The sequence below is a fragment of the Raphanus sativus genome, chromosome 3 (assembly GCF_000801105.2).
Source record: "Raphanus sativus cultivar WK10039 chromosome 3, ASM80110v3, whole genome shotgun sequence".
In the NCBI taxonomy this organism is placed as follows: domain Eukaryota; kingdom Viridiplantae; phylum Streptophyta; class Magnoliopsida; order Brassicales; family Brassicaceae; genus Raphanus; species Raphanus sativus.
The window spans coordinates 19,708,921-19,716,937 of NC_079513.1; the positions used below are offsets into that span (position 1 = coordinate 19,708,921).

The 8,017-nt window shown below is 35.2% G+C and overlaps 1 long non-coding RNA gene across 1 annotated transcript; it reads left to right on the forward strand.

Annotated features, from left to right (window-relative positions):
• The first annotated feature begins 3,701 nt into the window (after positions 1 to 3,701).
• Positions 3,702 to 5,375, forward strand: LOC130509425 (uncharacterized). The gene is made up of 5 exons (XR_008943437.1): positions 3,702 to 4,074; positions 4,333 to 4,455; positions 4,600 to 4,719; positions 4,822 to 4,909; positions 4,979 to 5,375. It is a non-coding gene; the product is annotated as an uncharacterized LOC130509425 (long non-coding RNA).
• Positions 5,376 to 8,017: the final 2,642 nt, after the last annotated feature.

An 8,017-nucleotide genomic window follows, 5' to 3' on the forward strand; every position in this document is an offset into this window, starting at 1 on the left:
CGTCATCTACTATCTGTGGGAGCAGTTGCTTAGGAACCATGTCAGAAGATTGTTTCGTAGGAATTTTATCCTTGTAAGGATAGATATTCTCGTGAAAAATCACGTCACGAGAAACAAACACCTTGTCTGTCTCTAAATCACAGACCACCCAGCCTTTTTTTCCCATTGGATAGCCGAGGAATACACAGCGAGAGCTGAGAGAATCGAACTTGTCTTTGTTCCGAGTTATGCATCTAGCATAGCAGAGTGTACCCAATACCCGAAGGTTATCGTAAGAGGGAGGAGATCCATAAAGCAATTCATATGGTGTTTTGTTGTTTAACACAACCGTAGGTGTTCTGTTTATCAAATAAGTGGCTGTCAGCACACTCTCACCCCAATACTTCTTAGGCAAGTCTCCCTGAAAAAGTAACGCCCTAGCCACATTCAAAATATGTCTGTGTTTTCTCTCAACACGTCCGTTCTGTTGCGGAGTCTCCACACACGATGTCTGATGCACAATGCCTTCTTCCGCAAAGAACTTCCGTAAGCACAGGAATTCTGAACCATTATCACTTCTTATCATCTTGATTTGTTTCTGAAATTGTCGTGTAACAAAGGCACAAAACGTTTTGAGTGCATTTGGCGCCTCTGATTTTTCTAAGAGCAGTATTCCATACAGCACAAGAGAAGTCGTTAACAAGAGTAAGAAAATAACGAGATCCATTAGTTGATGGTTCCCGATATGGTCCCCAAAGGTCACAATGCACTAAATCAAAAGAATCAACTGCTTTATTAATACTGAGAGAAAACGTGTCTCGAGTTTGTTTAGCTCGAAGACAAACACCACAAGATTGCTCTAAAACACCTAAATTATTAGAAAAACCACCAATCGATGTCAACACTGAAAGCACTTTAGACGACGGGTGTCCCATACGATGATGCCACAAATCCTTGCTTGAAGCCATACTCATGCGACCAGCCTGAACTGCAACTGCACCTTCGTAATGATAAACCCCATTGCGCTCTCTACCCGCTCCAATCAAAGTCTTCGAAACGAGGTCCTGTATCACACAAAACTTTTTAGTAAACAAGACAAAACTCGCTACATCACGTACAAGCTGAGCAACAGAGATGAGTGTAACAGATAAGGATGGTGCAAGAAACACATGTCTTAAAACAAGACGACCACCCAAATTTAGACTCCCGTGACTTGTAGCCCAAGCGACTTGACCATTTGGAAGAGATATTGGACATGGTGCCATTGTTACCACGTCTGTAAGAAGACTGATGTCTCCCGTCATATGGTGTGAAGCTCCGGAATCTATAATGATGTCAAAACGTCGATCTTTTCCAAACAACAACAATTTTCCTTCTTTACCTGTGAGTTTCTCATTTTGAGGCTTCTGACTGTTCACAAACTGAGCGAGAGTTGCCCACTGATCTGGAGTAAAGTTTGGCATTCATGTTCCCTGAGTATCAACACCTTGCGCAGATTCTGCCACTTGAGTGTTATACGCACAGAACCCAGAGCCTCGTCCTCCGCGACCTCTGCCTTGAGCATCGGAACCTCTACCTCGAGATCCCCTGTCTCCTCCTCGTCCTCCATTTGGTTTGTTCTTGTCCCACCAATCAGGAAAACCAATGACCTGAAAGCAATTTGTGGATTCATGTCCCTGCTTTCCCCAATGAGAACACACCGTCGGTGACTTTGCAAATCTCGTCGCGGCTGCTTGTGCATTCGTCACATTGGATGAGGTAAGAGACGAAGACGCCGTCGTTGAGAACCCCACCACCGGTATTTTATCATCAGAGATCCTCATAGCATTGAGATGTCTTTCTTCTTGAATGATCTGTGAATAAACAGAGTCAAGATTGATCTCCATCTGTCTACTCAACAGATTCGATCTAGTAGTACCGAACCGTGAATTGTCCAGCCCCATCAGAAATTGATGCAGTCGAATCTTCTCTTGCATCTTTTCATACTTCAACATCGAAGCACACTCTGAACTTCCACAACAACATGAGAAACCCTTCTCGAAATCAGCTAGATCATCCCACATGATTTTAAGTTTGCTGAAGTATTCTTCCACCGTTTCACCGTTCTGTTTGCAGGCCGCAATGTCAGCATGCAGCTGATGAATCCGTGTATCATCACTCACCGAGAACCTCCTCTGGAGACTTCCCCACATCATCTTAGCAGTATCAACCAGCGAGATTGAAGGCCTAAGCTTTGGTTCCACACTGCTATAGATCCATCCGATCACCATAGCATTCACCATATCCCACTTCTCTTCCTCTTCAGGTTTTCCCACTGGACATTTTAAGGTTCCATCCACGAACCCGATCTTTCTTTTGGTATGAAGAGAATTCAGCATCAGCTTCGACCATCGTTCATAACTCGCTCCATTCAAGAGAATTGGAGTTTGAACATGTCCTGTATTTTCTGATGGATGCAGATAATAAGGAGACATAAGCACATTTTTGCTAGCAGAAACTGTTCCTGCTACCGTACTTGTCAAGGTTGAATCTGTTCCAACCATAGTTTCAAAGATGCAGAACGAGATCAAGAAAAAATAAAACAAAAAAAAAAATTATTGGTTTGGCTCTGATACCATACCAAAATATCAAGAATGATTCTGTGTTATTAACTTCAATGTTTACAATTATATTTATACACTCGAGAGCTCCCTATAATATAGGAGATAAACATTATCTCAACTAACTCTAAAGTTTATCTATACAACCGTATAAACTCATCATTATCCTATTAACTTCTTTTCAGTTTTATTTGGACCTCCTCAGGATCATTTTCAACAGGTCAAAGGCAAATAGATTTTCTCATTAAAACAACAACAAAACAAGTCGGAAACAATTACCAGTATATCTCAAATACTTTTTTTGTGGTAAAACTGTCTCAATACATTCAAAATCTAGTTACTACTTTTTCTTTTAACCGATTATAATGGTCTTGAGAGACGTAATGCACATTGCAAAATTAATACGAAGCTATGTGATTAGAACTTTTTTTTTCCTGAAACTGGGCTTAAATGTGATTAGAATTGCGATTAGAAACAGACTCCTATTATATAGTCCCTTTGTTTTTTTAAAAAATGTCACTTAAAGATTTTTACACATGCTAAAAAATATTACTATTTCTTTTTATTTTATTTAATATATTACTTTGTTTGATTTTGATAATTAATGAGCTAAAATAATAAGAATAAAATTGGAATTTATCAAATACTTATATGTACCAAAATATATACCGACGTTAGTAATAAAACAAAAAAAATTACATGGCACTTAGTATAAAACAAAAGAAGTATTATGTAGTTACATTTGACTGTTCTGAAATCCCAATATGCTTAAAACTTTTACACAGTTTTCAGATCAGATCTTCTTAATTAATTGTCTGTCTGAATGTCAACATCTTCTATTTCAGTTTTGTCCACCATTATTTTATTAATGCATCACAAAGTAATCGGCCATTGGTTTTAATCAAGTGACGGAAACCACTTGATTATTTAATTAGTTTACTAATCATCTATTTATATAAAATAGAGTTCTTTCTCACCTGGTGCTGCCACCTAGGATTCCAGGTCACAAACTCCAAATCTCAGAACATGACACCTGTCCTGGCCGCATGAAACACATCGTTTCATTAACTTGGCAGTCACATGGGCTTGGCAATCGGATGGGCTTAATTTGTAACACGCTTATCGTCCATTATCCTCTTTTACTCAATCACGAGAGACGTTTAACGTCTGCGTCAACTTCACACTGATTTTAGGGTTGTTCATCTTCTTCAATCTCAGACAACAATAATCTTCTTATATGTTCTCCTACACCAACAATGGAGTTTCAAGAGAGTGGATGAATCAAATCGTTGTGAAGAATCTCTCTCTCTGGGTCTTCAATTGTGTCATTTAATCTTCTGTTCTAACATAAAAAGTGAGGAATCATCCCCTAATCAAAACACAAGGTTCGTTCTTCCCTAATTCAGTTTAATCAGAAAAATCAGACAGGGGATCAGTGGCTTTGCGGCTGTGCCTACACACGAGGCGTGATAAATTCACGAGTGACGTTACAAAGGTGAGTCTTTCCATCCGTATGCATCATGATTGTTTGTGGAAAAATATTTATGTTCTTTCCTGGGTTTTCTGATTTCCGGTACAATCCATCGCTATCCTTACCATGAGTCCTTCATTATATCACAGTTCTATAAAAGTTGTCGCCTATCATGTGTTTTTTGTTTGAGCTAATAAAAGGATATACGTACATTTGCTTTATTTTTTTTATATAGATCTTCTCCATGTAATAAAATAATTTTGAAGATCTTTCAAATTTCAGGAGGGAGCAATGCTGGCTAAGATACATGATACGTTTAGCTCAGGAAACAGAGGTGCTACATGTTCTGAGAAAGTTAATATCAGTGTCTTCCGGGTATATGTCGTATATCCTTTGCTTAACTAGGTAATCTTTCTGAAAATAATTGTTTAGGGTGTCTTTTTGGCTGCCATAAACTCTAATAGGTTATATTTTCTCTGTTTCTTTGCTTGCAAAACCCAATGAAAAAGTTTGGTAAGTAAAGCATTCGTTTGGTTTTATTGGTTTTAGATGGACACCATTGATAATGGCTCATGGCACCGGAACTGGCTCTAGGAAATCTTGAACATAACCACTGATCAGCCACAAGGCCATCAACTAAAACTCCCTTATCCTTTCATCTGTAGTCCTGTAATGAGCATTGTCAAGATTGTTTTGTAAAGAAATCTTTTAGCTACTATGATACAAAAAACTCTAAAATCTGACTTTTTTATGCTCATTTGTGGATTTCAGAGTATGCGGCTGGTGAGGAAATGATTGTTTAACTCCATGTTGTGACCCTTTTCCTGTCTGTATGGAAAGAAATGCAATGTACCTTCTGGTAATGTATCAATTATTCATTACCGAGCTTAACTAGAACACTGAATTGATTGTGGGTGTGACATAACAGGATGTGGTCATGAGTTCTGACCTAAACACCATAAATCAAAGACACCACAAGCGACACCAGGATCATACACGTGTGGCACGACACTGTCTCTTTCACCAAACTTCCAATGCAACAAGACCAGCAAGATCTCAAGAACAAATATGCAGAGTGAAGGAAAGGCTCTGTACCACAAGTGGTTACTAATAAATAGGATAAGCAGTCAACTGAAACTCCTTCAGAAGCTTCTATGTCTTCTACTCTCTATGAAGTAGGAGGAGGGAGTTGGTTACCTATTAAGAATAGGCTATATGAAGTACTATCGCTGTCTGCAGTGTTTTAGAGTTTTCATGTAAATCATGTAAATTTTGACATAAACCTTGACATAAATTGTATATATACATCTTATAGTATAGACAAAGTAACTTAGCGCTACAAATATATAAAATTAGCTAACAACTTATACTAAAGTCAAGTATTACAAACAAATACACCAACTTCATGTGCTAAGTGTTTCCATAAACTGATTTTAACCAGTCGTGTTATAAAATAAATTTGTCTATGTATTTAGAGATCCCATGTATTTATTATTATTTTTTTGGTCGAATTCGCGTCCATGTATTTATTTTCGGATAGATATTAGAAGGGCTTTTATGTGTTTGGAAGAACTCAACCTTATTCTAAATCAAAAATAACGTCACAATATAGATATATCTAATATATTTATAATTATTGTAGACAACACACAAATGATTTAATATTATATATTGAACTGAAGATTTTTTATAGGTTTAACTTTATATAATTGTTATGCTCAGTTGTCCATTTGAAATAAAACGTTTGTCACACATTATTGGACTACTAATAAGCATAATATCACATTCTAATTGAAAATATAAAACACAAAATAAATAAAAATTCTGGAAGATGACATAAATACCGGAAAAACAAGAATTGTTAAAAACCAATTACTAATGAAATTTTCACGCACCTCTTTCTCCTTATATGGAAACAAAATCCCATAGACATTTGATCTGATCCCGTTTGGTTTAACTTGATTAATGCTCAAGTTATAGATATATTGCAGATTTATGAGTATTATAGCAATATATAATCTTCTCACAATACTGAGAATGCCCGTATTATTTTAGGTTGTTTATTTGGGATGTGGTATTGACAAAATTAATCATTCCACGTACTAGCACACACAACCATCTAAATATAAAGTAAACTTACAAAAAAAATAATTTTCACATGACCGAAACATCAAATCCCGCGCGTAGCGCGGGTTCGCCCTAGTAGTTCATATAAAATGCTTTGTTGATCGTTATTAACAAAGCTTAACTACCTTAACCTTTCTCGCTTACCCACCACCTAATGAATTTCGTAATTAACCATTTAATAAACTTGCTGCTATGATTTTGATGTATAATAAACTACTAAAGTTAAAAAAAAAAAAAACTACTAAAGTCTGTGTACATTTTCTTAAATTCGAAGGTATTTGTAGATGCTATGATTAAAGTAAGTGCACTATGTTCTTGTAGGGTACAAACAATGTTGTACTCATTTCATTTTAACTTTTATATCGTTGTCGTCTTACGCTTCCGGAGTCCGCTAGACTCTAATCTCCATTTTTATATGTTCGAAGTTAGAAGTTTACTTTTTCAAGATCCAGAATCTAGGATCTTAGAATGAACATTTCAGACGTGAATGAGTTTATTGTTTTTCTTTCCAAAACTGTATAAATAGTGTGTTGAACACTTACACTCGCAACAAATAGTTTTGAGTTTTATACAAAGAACTCACAATTAAGTTCGACCACATGCTAATGTCTACACAACGGATCTTAACAAGTGAAAGTTACGAGGCCTCCGTTAATATAATCATATCAACACTGAAAAACCAAATGCACGTTGTTTGCTGGGACGTGTATGCATCAGTGATTAATCTTGCAACATATATAACACTTTCTGTTGTTGTTGAAGTTGCAATTCTTCTCTCTCTTTTTTTCCGCAAAATACCATCTATCAGTCATATTTGGTCGAACATACAAAAACCGGGCAGGACCATAATGATCGGCGGATCATAAGTTATACTCCTTCTGTTTTTATATATAAAAGTATTTTTAAGAGTTTTACTTTGTTTCATAATATAAGTTGTTTTCAAAATCCAATGCAAAAGTAATATGATAGAATAATATTTAAATAAAATATTAAAAGTTTAAGTTAAAAATGTTATTTAAGATTGGTTCTTTTTTCTTTTTAACTAAATGTTAAAACTATAAATGTGTTTTTTTTAATATTTGTCTTTAATCAAAACTACCTACAATTGAAAATAGAGAAAGTATGAAAATGGCGGATCTACAGTGTTAACCATGGGGAATGTGCCCCCGACTCTTTTATATAATTTGCTTAGTCATGGAGATAAGCAGTGTTTATCTGTAGAACAGGGTTCGAAACTTTAGTCAAAAAAAAAACAGGGTTCGAAAATTTAGTCAAAAAAAAAAACAGGGTTTGAAGCTCCATCGTGTACACTTATCTTTCTGTACAATTGATGTGCGACGTCTGATTTTACTACTAGTAGTATTTTTCTGTTTTTTGCTTAATGTTAACTAGAGCTTGATTTACATGCACATACGGATTCAGTTTTGACATTTTTATAAATTGTTCAGTGATATTTTTAATTTTATAGGTTATTTAGATATTTTATGTTCATACAAATTTATCTAGACCCGGAATAATTCAAATTGAATAATGTCCGAAACTTTTTTAATAACCGAATAGAGTTTAATTTTAAAATTTAAAAACTTGATACTTGTAAAAATTGATATGTAACGTATACATGAATGTCCATGTCTAGCAAACAAAATAATTTTGTTAACCAGCTTCAATTTTTGTTACTAATAGAATAATTTTATTTAAACACATAAAATTATTATGGTTAATACGTAAAATAAATGTCATCAAATATTATGATAAATATAATTAACAAAATAGTTTGGAAGAGTGAAAAAGAATGTAAAATTTGTAATAAAATTGAAAACAATAAATGAATTGTTTTTTT